Source organism: Dermacentor andersoni, chromosome 1 (assembly GCF_023375885.2).
Source record: "Dermacentor andersoni chromosome 1, qqDerAnde1_hic_scaffold, whole genome shotgun sequence".
NCBI lineage: Eukaryota > Metazoa > Arthropoda > Arachnida > Ixodida > Ixodidae > Dermacentor > Dermacentor andersoni.
Window position 1 is genome coordinate 340,399,889 of NC_092814.1, and position 14,037 is coordinate 340,413,925.

The 14,037-nt window shown below is 39.6% G+C and overlaps 1 long non-coding RNA gene across 1 annotated transcript; it reads right to left on the minus strand.

Annotated features, from left to right (window-relative positions):
- Positions 1–293: 293 nt before the first annotated feature.
- LOC126516418 (uncharacterized) lies at positions 294–12,962 on the minus strand. The gene is made up of 4 exons (XR_011892319.1): positions 12,816–12,962; positions 9,288–9,500; positions 1,287–1,458; positions 294–513 (listed from the first exon to the last, which is right to left on the minus strand). It is a non-coding gene; the product is annotated as an uncharacterized lncRNA (long non-coding RNA).
- Between the last annotated feature and the right edge of the window lie 1,075 nt (positions 12,963–14,037).

Consider the following 14,037-nt stretch of genomic DNA (forward strand, 5'->3'; position numbering starts at 1 on the left):
TTGTGTGGGAAGTGCATGGTGCAAGAAAAAAAAAAAACACCTGTGCACACCGATCCTGCAAAAACAAAATGAAGCACCCGCTACTATTACATTAAGGTTACCAATACCTCTGCACTACTGTTGCTTTGCTCATGCAGGAAGTTATCTTAATGCATGTGCACATACATACACACATAACGACCAGGTGTGACAGCTACAGAGTTAAAATTGGGAACTTTCAATTTTCGAACTTTGAGCTGAGCTAGGTATATCGGCTGCTCCATGCTGCGAAAGAGTCACGATTATTGGCAAAAAAACATTGTCTGCAATGCTGCAGCTAAAGCAGAGGCAATAGCTTGGCTTGTCACTGGAGACAGACTACCATTGCACTAGGATACAGAACTTATTCTTTAGTACACATCCAGTAACATCAGCACAATAAAAAATTTACTTCTTGTACAAATAGAATACGTACCGCTGCACATTCTCGGACATTCTGGGCCAGAATCTGAAGCACTGCCACAGTCTGTATATCTGAAAAGAGGATGCCAATGCTTAAAAATGAGGCCCTTGCATTGCTCAGTTAACCCCCTCACATGCTATGGGTGGTGTAATTGCCTTGAAAGTATCACAATATAACAGCATTTGAAAAAGGCCACTCCAATGACTAATAGGAGTTACTTCACCAAAACCTCCTTTGTGAACCTATATTACTGCCCTTTTTGCTTTGTTATAATTTAACATCCACAAATAAAAAAGCACCATGGTTCTGAATTGGTGAACTATGCAGCTATTAACTATTGCTCTTATTTAAATACGTTAAACTGCAAACTGAAATGACAAAACTCCTAAATATTGCTACAGGGAGAGCACAATTTAACACCTACCGTAAAACTGATTAAGTACACAAATGGTGGAGAATGAAGAGTTGCTTCAAGGCAGCAAAAAAAAATGGTGAGGAACCCATGGTGTGCTTAGTTCTGAACACATATAGTTGTGCAATATGTAAGACCATGCATGCACTCATTACAATTTGCACTACTAAACATGTCAATGATAAATAAAATTATTCCTCCAAGATAATCAAACCCGAAATTTTAAGCTCATTTCTTTGAAAACGAGATGTCATTCTGTAATTACAGTTTAGTCTTATAAATTATTGCGCTTGTATGGTTCAGGTATGTTTCTATCAATCTGCAAAATACAGATTGAACCCTTGCACTATATGCTTGAATAATGACAAAGGTTAGCCTCTGCAATGTGTCCCAAGCTTAGCAAATGATATAGCATTTAATTATTGTACATACGACGTGTTCGAAGTTTTCCTGCATCCATTTCAGAGGCTTCCAGCAGCAAGCGCAGTTCATCCTCCCTGCATTTCACATGCTTTTTCATGGCAAGCTCGACTATTTTATCTATCCCAGTAGACATCTTCGGCCTCACTTCTTCCTTGACAAGCGTTTCGAAGTCCTTGATAAACTGCAATGAATATCACATTATAATGACATATTCAGCTTACCTGCACCAATTACGATGGACAACATTAAAAGAGAAGCCAATTCATAGCTTAGAAGGACTTCTAACCGCAAGATATTTTATTACTGTGACTGGAAAAGACACACAATAACACCAGCACACAAGGACGGAAGGGAGACGACACCACAATGCGCTCCCTACCGTCCTTGTTTGCTGGCGCTATATATGCTTTCAGTTTACCAACACGCCCAACAAATGGCAACACAATAACAAGAGGTATCACAATATTACAACAGAGACTACCGTTTTTAAAGTGGTCTTCTTGTTTATTTTTACTTATTTGTTTTAAGGTACCTACAGCGCTTGCTAGAAGCATTGTAGTAGGGCACAATTAAAGCACATTGCTGAGAACAAAAAGATGCAGTGCGCAACACGATTACCCATTACACTGCGTAACAAAGAAGATCACAAAATATATAACACACAGACAGGACAATTGCCTCTGACATGACAGTGGCTATCGGTGGAAATAGCTGAAACATCATGTTAACAAAATACTCCTTTACTCAATCAAGAAACTGTGAAGGCAGTACGGTAACAATCAGTTCAAGGAATATTTTCCACTCATGTATTGTGTTAGGAAAAAATGCATTTAAAGTGTTTACTCAGCACATGTATTGATGCACTTTCGAAGAATGGTCCTCTTGAGAGAAAATACAGTTGGCTCTTGTACGTAGTTACTTTTATCTATCCCTGTTCTACCATTGAAGATGTAAAAAAGGCAAAAGGTGAGAAATTTACGAAAGGACAGCAGTAAGGGCCACCCCAATCAGTCAACGATATCACTTAACTTCTTGTAAAGCTGAAATCACGTTACAAACTGTGCAGCTTGTTCCTGGACACTCCAATTGGCCAATATTTATATAGTAGTGGATACCGTGCGGTAGAAACATACTCTAAAATTTGGCATGCATTTGTTTCGTAAAGGGTTTCTTTTAAGGTCATCATTATTCCTTATCATCTCATATTAAGGTGGTCATACTTATTAAAGCAGTCATATTATTTTGTTAACTGGGCGAATGCAGCACGAAAAGACAGAGGCAAAGAAAACACAGTGCACAGGAGTGTCAATGACCTACAGCTAAATTTTATTGCAGCCAACCACTTTTTATGTGCGCACATATACCATACTACATTTCCATAAGTCAACAGTGACGACAGAACAAACAAGAATCTAATCACCCTTACAACAAAGCCCTTATATGCAGTCTAAAATAATGGGTGCGCACACATGCACTTTAAGTGACACTCAAGAAATTAACCAAAGGACAAGCACTTCCGCCATTTACTTACAAGATAAACCATAATTTTCTAGGTGGGACCTCACGTAGAGGCAAACAGACAAAAGTAATGCACGACCAACAAAAAACGCAGATAAAGCTAGAATCTAAATGAATGCTTTGAGATATTCTATCTCAGCATCACTTAACGCGATAGAAAGTTTGCTGGTGCAGCGGTCTCCGGCTCCTTTGAAGAAGAAGGCATTATTAATTTCAGGTTCCGTTCTGTCGCTAGCCTTCTTTAAAGACTGTTCTGGAATGCCAGCATACAACCTCATCGCTAACAGAGCTCCGCTGAAAGCCTCCTGCTTTGTTACGAACATTCACATTGTGTTGCTTAGCCCTTTTATCGAAACACCTCCTAGTCTGTCATATATATTAGTGGCCATAGTTCACGGGAATTGGAAGTGAATTGCCAGAGTCCTGCAATTCATCATGCAGAGTGACTATGGTTTCATGTTAGTCATGGTACAGGGTTTTGATAAATTGCACAATGCCGGGAAGACCACTTGAGCATTGAGCTTTGGCACTATCCTCGTTATGATATGGATACCCAGTGAATATAGGGGATCACATGAAAGTTCTTTGTTTTTTCTGAAGTATCATTAGCTTCAGGCTGTTTAATCTTCTGTTTCAGTGCCTCGCAAACTGAAGGAGTCAAGTATGACAGATAGTCTGCTTCCTTAGCCAGACCACCCGATTATCAATGCTATCTGGCATGGCAAGACCACATGACTTGTTTAGGATTGAATAGTGACAATTCATTGCAATACTTCGCTTTACTAACTTAAAATGTGCACTATGAAAAGATTGCAGGGTATTATTTGACTGAATTATACTCTCAGCAGATGTGGTCCTGTGGGAACTGCAGCCTCATACCCAGATGCTGAAGCTCGTTGTTTGCTGGCTGTTTAACTGAGTATTTTAAGCTGCTTTCATAGACTAAGAGTGACAACATTATCAATAATGGGGTTGATGACCTCACTCAAAGCCCCCTTTATTACAGTAAAAAAATCATCCATCTACAAACTTTGACATGTGATTCCTGCAGTCTGGTCTGAAAGTGAGTGAAAACAAATAAGAATGCCGCATGCAACAGGTGCTGTGGCTGAACCAATACAAATATATTTTTTGTACCTTGAAGTATACCTTCTAATTGTACAATCACAGAACTCAATAAAATAAAACTAATAATTCTGTGAAGTTCTCACTAGTTAAGCCTGTAGAATTTGTAAATTCCACTTCACCGAACTACTCAACATCCACTCAAATTGCTCTGAAGAGCTCTCAAGGTCGCTTGAATATGGCCATCAACCCCATTATTGACGTCACTCTCTTTCTCAATGCAAACTGGTTTAAACTACACAATTGAAAAGCCAGCAAACAATGAGCTTCAGCTTCTGAATATGGGGCTGCAATACACACAGGACCACATTTGCTGGGAGTGTAGTTCAAGGTCAAACAAGACCCTGATATATTTTAATAGTGCACATTACGAGTTAGTTAAGCAAGCTATCACAATGAATTGTCTCAATTCAACCCTAAACATGTCACATGGTCACGCCATGTCGGGTAGTGTTCTAGCAAGGCGGTTCGGCTTAAGGAAGCGGGCTATCGACCACGCTTCACTCCTGTAGTTTGCAAGGTGCTGATACAGGAGAATGAACAGCCTGAAGCTAGTTATACACCAGGAAAACAAAGATCGAACATTCATGTGACCCCTACATTAACCGTGTACTGTATCCCATATTAAGAGGATGGCGTCAAAGCCCAATGTTCAAGTGGTCTTCTCGACACCGTGGAAATTGTCAAAACTGTGCACATTGACGAAGAATGAATCATGGTCACACTGCATGATGAATCACAGGACTCGGTACAAGCAATGCACTTCCAATGTTGTTTACAGAATTCCCATGAGCTATGGCCACTAGTATATAGGACAGACTGCGAGGTGTTTCGATGAAAAGGCTAAGGAACACAATTCGAATATACGTAACAAAGCAGGATGCTTATCAGCGGAGCTCTTTAAGCGATGAGTTTGTCCGCTGGCATTGCGGAATAGTTTTTAAAGAACGCTAGGGACAGAACGAATGATGAAATAAATAAGCCTTTTTTATCAAAAAAGCTGCAGACAACTGCATCAGCAAACTTTCTATTGCACAAAGTGACACTGAGATAGAATATCTCATAGCGTTCATTTAGATTCTTGCTTTATCCCTGTTTTTTGTTGGTCATGCATTAGTTTCGTCAGTCCGCCGGTACTTCAGGTGTCACCTAGAAAATTATGGTTTATCTTGTAGGTGAATTAGATGTCGTCCTTCTATCAATCATTTTTAGCATCGCCTAAAGTGTGCGTGTGTGCACAATTGATGTTAAAAACTGTTTAGCAGTGCTGTGTTGTAATGGAAATTAGATACTCATTTGATCTGTTGTCGCTGTTGGCATGTTGAAATGAGGTATAGTGTTCGCGCACATAAAATTTGCTTGGCTGCATTAAAATTCAGACGTAAGTCAGCGCTCGTCTTGTGTTTTCGTTGTCCTGTTCTTACGCTGCATTCTTAGAAGCTAATATGAAACAACAGGCCCAAATCAAATTTTGTTTTGATTTGTTTCAGTTCTGCAATTTTAATGTTCTATAATAATGCTATTAAAAGATGAGACAGATTGAAGAAATAATTGCACGTTGCTATAACTGCCAGCTATAATGAAGGAAAATCACTGACGGGATGTTGTAGCCAGCAAACAAACAAGGACAAAAGCAGGGGAGATAGACACACATGTCTGGGTCTCATCCTTTTCTTTATCATTTATTTTGTGCGACCTATACCAAATAAAGTGGAACTGACTTTCCCAACTTACACTGCCCGCAACTAAGCTCATTATGCTCCCCAAATTTATAACTAAGCACTGCATTTCAACTGACAAGTACAACAAGAAGCATTAAAAAGGAGCGCTGCCATGAACAGAATTAGTTAACCTTGTGAATGCATGCCAATCTGTATCATGATGACCACTGCTACTGTACATGAGCTTGCGTGGTTTCAAGGCACACACAGTAGGCATATATCCCTCTTGAATTAATGGCATAACTGTTCACTTATTTGCATGTATTGCCCTATTGTTTCTGGGTGCCGACAGGACATCTTGGCTATTTCAGAAAACCTGAACTGATGGTAATGCAGCTGCTACGGGTTGCTGTGGAGTCGCTTACAACGGCACAAAGCTGAGCTGCTGAGGTATTTGGTAGAGATTGATTTCAGAAAAAGGCCTACAGGCATGGTTGCAAAAGGAAAATACTTGATGCCAAGAGGCCAAGTTATACTTGATGGGCAGCGACTTGTTTAGAACATAGAAAATGATAGAGATGCATAGGTGAAAGCAGTAATGCCAGGGAGTAGTTTAGGATGATGCACACCCACCAGGCAAGCACAAGCACCACAAGCTGGGCATTGCAATAATATGTTCCTGTACCTATTTTATTATGCTCACAGTAATTTTGTTATTTTCCCTCGGTTCACCTTTTCACCATTTGCAAAAGCATGAAATGTCCCTACCAGTAAAGCATTTCACTGAAGCTTTCAGGCATTGTATTTACTTATGTGAGGCTTGCGTGAGTCAGACACAACCTGTTGATACCGCATGCTGAGTATCTAACCACCAACATTCAGATAGGTTAACTATTTATTCTGCATTCTTTGTTGCTTTTACTATCACTGAACTTGGCCTGGTGAATGCAGAAATGCAAGTGCCCTGTGATGTAGCTGTTTTCACATTCATGACCCCCAAATTTGCATGTACAACCTTCACACAACAATAATTTAAACCAATTTCAAGCTATTATTTAATTTATTTACTTTATTAATTAATTAACAAATTTAATTAAATTTATTTTCATAGCAACATGTAGATCAAATCAGTGTTCCCCCCCAAGTCAATTCCTTATTTCTCTCATTCATTTTCACACTCACAGACCTTTCTTCTACTGGAACAGATGACTAGAAAAAGTGGCATGCACCCTGAAGCTGCCACCAGTAAGGCATTATGGGAAATTGTGAGGGAAAGTGCTCCATCATCTGCTTTGCTTGCAGCATCCAGTATATAATGTTTCACACCTAAGTAGAGTCAAGCCTTCTACTGTCTTAGCTAACCATAGCACGACAGGTTATAAAGACAAGTGCAAGCCCAAGAGCCTTTCTTCTATCGTTGTAGCTAACCAGAACAGGTTAGAATGTTAAGAGCAGGTACAAGAGTCTTCTAATGTTTTAGTTAACTGTAGCACTACAGCTTAGATAGGTAAGAGTACAGTATAGAATGTTTCACATCTAACTAGAGTCAACCCTTCTACCGTCTTAGCTAACCGTAGCACAACAGGTTATAAAGACAAGTGTAAGCCCAAGAGCCTTTCTTCTGTCGTCGTAGCTAACCAGAACAGGTTAGAATGTTAAGAGCAGGTACAAGAGTCTTCTACTGTTTTAGTCAACTGTAGCACTACAGCTTAGATAGGTAAGAGTTCAGCATAGAATGTTTCACATCTAAGTAGAGTCAAGCCTTCTACCGTCTTAGCTAAACGTAGCACAACAGGTTACAAAGACAAGTGCAAGCCCAAGAGCCTTTCTTCTATCGTCGTAGCTAACCAGAACAGGTTAGAATGTTAAGAGCAGGTACAAGAGTCTTCTAATGTTTTAGTTAACTGTAGCACTACAGCTTAGATAGGTAAGAGTCCAGTATAGAATGTTTCACATCTAACTAGAGTCAACCCTTCTACCGTCTTAGCTAACCGTAGCACAACAGGTTATAAAGACAAGTGTAAGCCCAAGAGCCTTTCTTCTATCGTCGTAGCTAACCAGAACAGGTTAGAATGTTAAGAGCAGGTACAAGAGTCGTCTACTGTTTTAGTTTACTGTAGCACTGCAGCTTAGATAGGTAAGAGTCCAGTATAGAATGTTTCACATCTAACTACAGTCAAGCCTTCTACCGTCTTAGCTAACCGTAGCACAACAGGTTATAAAGACAAGTGCAAGCCCAAGAGCCTTTCTTCTAAAGTCTTGGCTAACCAGAACAGGTTAGAATGTTAGGAGCAGGTACAAGAGTGTTCTACTGTTTTAGTTAACTCTAGCACTACAGCTTAGATAGGTAAGAGCGAGTTGAAGAGCCTTTCTTTTAGTCGTAGCTAACTGCAACACAACAGATTAGAAAGACAAGTGCGAGCCCAAGTGACCACAAAATGACGTGCGGCTTGTGCAGTCACCACATTTTCGCGAAGTCAGTACCCCAAGTGCAGTCACGCTCTGGCATGCAACTCGTCAGTTGTGACCAGCTTTTGATTAACACATGAAACACAGCAAACACATACTGCTGAGAAGGCAGTGGCATGCCACCAGAACATAGGATAGATTTTACACTACTACTTTGTAGCATATTGGCTGTCTGAATCTGCAGACACATTCTGACCGCAACCCGGTTTAAAGTAAAAAGCAAATATTTTCTTGTGGGGCTCTTACTCATCTGTTTTATGCCCTACAATATGCCTCGTCTTAGAACATCAAAAAATTATTTTGAAAGGATATCTGTAAATATGTTTGATAGGTTCCGAAAAGCTGCTAGGGATCACAGGGGGATTGCACACAAACATATAGCCTGCCACTCACGCTTTCTTTGGAGCATGTGCTGCAAAATATGTCTTGGTATATACAAGCAAGAGCTTCAAGGTTGCTATGGGTGTGCTTTTCATTTTCAAGATTACACAAGACTGTACTGTTCCCTGAAATGCTGCGCAACCCTCATGGATTCATTGTGAAACTTTGTGCTACAGAAACAAGGACGAAGAAAAAGAATAATATACACTAATATACACAAAGAGTTCACCTGATTGTTTACAAGCCTTTCGAGTGTTTTGCATGTAGATGACTTTTCTAACATTTTTCACAAGTTGCATGCTAAATATAGCCAAAAAGCCCATGAAAAAAAGCGCTAGGCCCCAGCTGACCCAACACATTTCGATGAATAGGGCCTGCATGAACATACCGTGTCGATACATTACAACTCTTTCATGCGCTTTGAAGCGCAGTACAAGCTCAGGGGCTCGGGCTGGTTGGCATCACAACCAGGCACGTACATTACCCACAGAGACCAATAGGAGCATGCTATTTACAGAGTGGTCAGATGCAGAGATTGCCAAGCAGACTTGTCACAGCACCTCGTGGTGGCCACGGTATCTAGCTATGCAGCACCATGGCCTTCTGAACAAGCCGACTCTCACAGTTCCCATAATGCCTTTGGCACTGACTTTTTCATGTAGTCTATTAGGTGATGGAATAAACCTGGAAGCTTAATATGGGCATATAGCAAAGAAATGTTAGCAAACCGAAATCTGGAAGCCGGAGAAGTCTATAGGGATTAAACTAGTTGCCATCATTAGACTAGTGAAAAGTAAGAAAAGAGGGCACATCGTGACAGCACTTAAATTTACAAAGTGGCATGTAGTGGTCTTACCCGACGCGAGTCCATTAAATAAGGAAACTTTTGTTTCATGTCGATGACGCTCATTCTTGCTATGCTTGCAATTCTTCTTTGTGCTGTCAATGCCATCCTTGATTCCATTTCTTTCTCGTTTGGCAAAGGTTTCCCAGACTCGGCAAGAAGCCATGTTTCATGTGCCACGAGGCTGGTTTCATCTTCTCCAAATGGAAAAACAGTATTGGTGCTCTGTAAAAAAATGCCAATGCAGATTATCCTAAATGTTTCTCAGTGGGAACAGTTATGCTTGGTATTATGTTAAACGAAAGTATTTTTCTAAACACAAGATCCGAATATGTTGAAAGGGCTTCTTAATATCATCCTGTTCAATAAACTAAATCACATGTCTATGAACAAAGGCTGTTATTTAAGTTTAACAAACTTCACTTTGTAATACACCGGCTGTGATAAAATTGCCTTGCGAAACCACATTGAGATGCTGTTCAAGGTGATTTATTTTTAACATGAAGCACCTGTTTTTTTTTTTTACGAGAAGGAAGGGAACTGGGGAGCCCAATTTTTGGTCATCACAACTGGAAGAAGCCAATAGGTGATGAAGCCAAGGAAAGCATAGGGAAAATTATTTCAAATTTTTTTAAATTGAAGTATAGACACGGCAAAGGGAAATGAAAGTCAACGAAGAGACGACCGGCATTATATCGGGAACAAACCCACAACCTTTGCATCATGCATGCAATGCACTAACTGCTGTGCTACCACGGCAGCATTCCATCGTTCACAATGGAACCTCAAATTGTAGACGACAGAACGCTGTCGTGACGGCACAGTGGTTAGTACATCATGTGCATAATGGGAAGGTTGTGGGTTCATTCCCCACCCATACCTGGATGTTTGTCCATCAACTTTCATCTTCCTTGATTTTATCATTCGTACACTTCAATAAAATAAAATGGAGGACACTTCAGCTTCGCTTTTGAGAGCAGAATGCAATAGTATTCAAAGATCTCTGACTGCCTCTCACGCCTTCCAGCAACTGCAGGTTATGTAATCTTAATGTTTACTGGAAAAAGATGGTGAAAGACGCTATGCATGAGGGCTAGCTTTGTGGTAGAAACACAGCCTCTTGTGTGGGTTGATCCCAGAGATAGCGCACAGCCACACCGAAATAATTATACATCATTTTCAGGTTTCTGTTAATGTGTCACATTTTTAATATTTCAGTCTGAGATTAATATAAAAGGTATCCGCTGTCAGTGTTTTGTTTCATGACATTTGTTAGTGGGCTGTCATTCTTAAAATTCCAGGGAACAACTTTGTCAAGAACGTAAGACAAGGTATGAGAAACTTTAGTGACAGAATGGTGTGGCAACACTCGCATATACTGCATGTCATATAGCAAGGCGTGGCATATACATATACTTATTGATGATTATTCAACTGCTCAAATATTATATTCAGAGCAAAAGTGTGAATGAGAAAATTGTAGATCATGCGAATTTTCCAATTCTTCTTTCTACTGCTCAATACATACTATATGAAGTTCTTTTCCAAGCCTGAAAGGAGCCCATGAATACACGCAAGTGCAGTGCAACTAGCCGCTCGTGCACCTGAACACCATTTGGCTCCTCCTTCCAGGCTTAGAAAAACAATCTGTGAGAATATGTGAGAAGTAAACTAATTAATGACTAATTATGTAATTAGGTGACACACAAAATAGTCTGACCTGCTTCAAGAGACGGCAACCATTACCTTGGTTCTGTCCAGCTACACAGCATTTGCATATTTTTAGTCTGGTGAAAGTAACGTGGGACACCCAGTATAATGCTCAGGGAAAATGAAGTTTTCAAAAGAACTTGGCGCTGGTGGGATCGAAACCTACATTGTTCTACCAACTGAGCTGTGGTGATGGCCGTTTCTAAATCTACATTCTTCAACAGTTATGTATATAAGGTCGAAACTTGGGAGTGTTATTCAATGCCACTCATGGCCTTGGCAGTGAACGTAGCACACCCTTTTGACCACTGGCGTCACATAGTAGGTGAACCTATAGAGCAGCCAGCTCACCAATAAACAATTGTATGCTACCTGAACCTGGTATCAACAAATCACTGAAGTCAAGACCCTCGCCATGCAATAAACGAGGACAACTGAGTTGTCCGATTTTTATGTGCATTATAATTTTTGCTATATGAACCATAACAAAAAAAATTTTTTTTAGGTTTTATTCTAGAGTGACACTCACATGCTTCACACCTGACAGTGTGTGCTTGTGTTGTTTTTGCTTTGTTACATGTTTTTTTAAAATAAAATAAGAACCTTTTCATATTTTCCGGTCAGGCAATAAAAGCAAAAGCAATTCGTCCAGGAAATTTGAGTTGGAGCTGTCCTATAATATGGGTTCTGTGTCCACATTTAGTTTGTACCATACATTTCCTTAATACATTTGTAAACTAGCGAAAACCAGGATTCTGCAACACTCAACCTTGTCTTGTTTTGATGTACAAAGAAAAGCGTTGCTTGGTATGTGACACTGCGATTTTCTGCTTGCGCATGGTTTGATTATTTTATTATGTGTAGATTGCTATGAAAACCAGTGGCTGTGCCACATTAATTGTCTAAATTTTAAGAATGCCATTTACCATGGTCCTTGCTAGGTACGAACTTCCTTTTTGCCTCTGTTCCATGAAATGGAAGAATTTTAAAGAGTAACACTGACATTTCTTTTCAAATATAAAGGAAGCATTTCCTTTAGCTATCTCTGCACCACTTGTCACATGCAAACCAGTTTAGTTTCAATAAAATGCAGAATTTTTCTGAGGTTCCGAGGTGAGGAAACAGATTATACCTGGAAGCGCACACAGCTCTTGCAATTACATCAGTAGAGTCACAAACACGTGCATGCACCAGTACAGCTGTACTAGTGATGATGGCATGAGGATATGTTCTCCATCATGACCCTTAACTGATTGTCGTATGATTCTTTATGGCAGCATTAAAATAAGCAAAAACATATTTTTTAAGCTCATACTCTGCCAAAAAATTACCATCTCGAAGGCAAGTTGAACACAGTCACTTTTGGTAGCAAGTGACTGTGTTTATAGAGAAAGCAGTTCAAGATTTCAACATTAGTGCTACACTGCTGCTGTCACAACAGGGAAGCCATGAGTGGGCAGTAAAATTCTGAGAATATTAATCATTGTTGCACAATCAGATATGTAAAATTGACATGCAGAAAAGCTAAACTCTCAGTTACTCTACATGTGCAGATTAGGTTCCCAGAACATTCAGTACAAATTTAATTAAAAATTGTGCACCTAGAACATTGCCAAAGCTAGTATTCAAATGCCAATGTAGATCATTTTTTATAGCAGCGACAGGTATGCATACTTATAGTCTGTACCAAAACAGTATCCATGACAGATAAGCTGTTTTATGGCAAAGTTAATGTCATACCTTTGCTGCTGCACCTAAACGTGAAGGGCAACATGCTGGATACAAAGGGATGCATAGAAAAGCTACTGTTGCAGTTCTTTACTGCCTTACCATTTTCCCCTTCTTCCTTCGCAGTTCATCATCAGGTCCACTAGATCTTTTCTTTGCAGCAAACCTCTTCCTATTCTCCTCAATGCGCGCATCTCCAGTCATTTTTCTTCGTGCATTTTTGAATTTGTTCCGCAGCGCTATCTTCCACGAATCCTGATAATTTTAGCCAAACAATAAAAAAGTCACAATAATGATCTGAAATATGCATTCAATATACACTACTGCCTCAATTAAGCTAAACAAAATATACCATCTTGTCTACATAATATAATATGGTTACAGTGTTTTAAATATCAGTAGAATAGATTACAAGCCGAATACTATTCTGTAAATGCACAGTACACTATAATAAACCAAATATTTTATTTAGCGTTTCCTTCTGAATGTACCCTAAGTAAGCAGCCTAATTTTCTGTAGGTAGACTACAAGTTTCTGCCATAATGTATTAGCTGGATACTTGATAGCAACACACTTTACTTGTAACACCAGATATGTGAAAGCTTGAAAAAAAAATTAATAGAAAAAGAAATTTGTTTTCCAGAGAATCAATAGGAAGAAGAAGAAACAAAGGGTCCAAATTTACCCAGTAAAAAGGACAATAATGATGCAAGCAATGCAAAAGTATGATTAGTGTCACTTTCTGAATAAAACTTTAAGGTACAATATTCATCCAGAAGTGCTGCGACTATGGCTAGTTGCTTGTCCGTGTTATTTCTTTTATCACGCTGTTTTGAACACAATACACAGAATTGGACACAGGCAGGAGCCTCAACTGACAAGTTCGATTTTAGACATGCTTGCGTTGCATTTATGAAATAGGTATACAGAACACCCTCATTCTCAACCTTCATGCATGCGCATCCCTAAGGCTTCCTTATGTTGTGCCATGCATTAGTTTACTGCACACGAGGTTAGATTTATATATAGCTCACGCATTCACCTTCATGTGTCAGTCAGCAACTTACGAAATGGCTGGACACTCCCTTGCTTCATTGTCGTTTGGTGCATGTGTAGTTATGGTGGTTTTATCAAACATTGGCATGCATGAACATCTATCGACATGCATCGGAAGATTGCCTGGGTTGGTTAACTGCTGACAGTTATTAGTGCTCCCCAAGCTCGAAAATACATTGGTCAAACAGAACGAAGTGTCAAAATTAGGCTTAAAGAGCAACGTAATAACTGCCGGCAAATAAACAATTGAGGAAATCTTGCGACATGT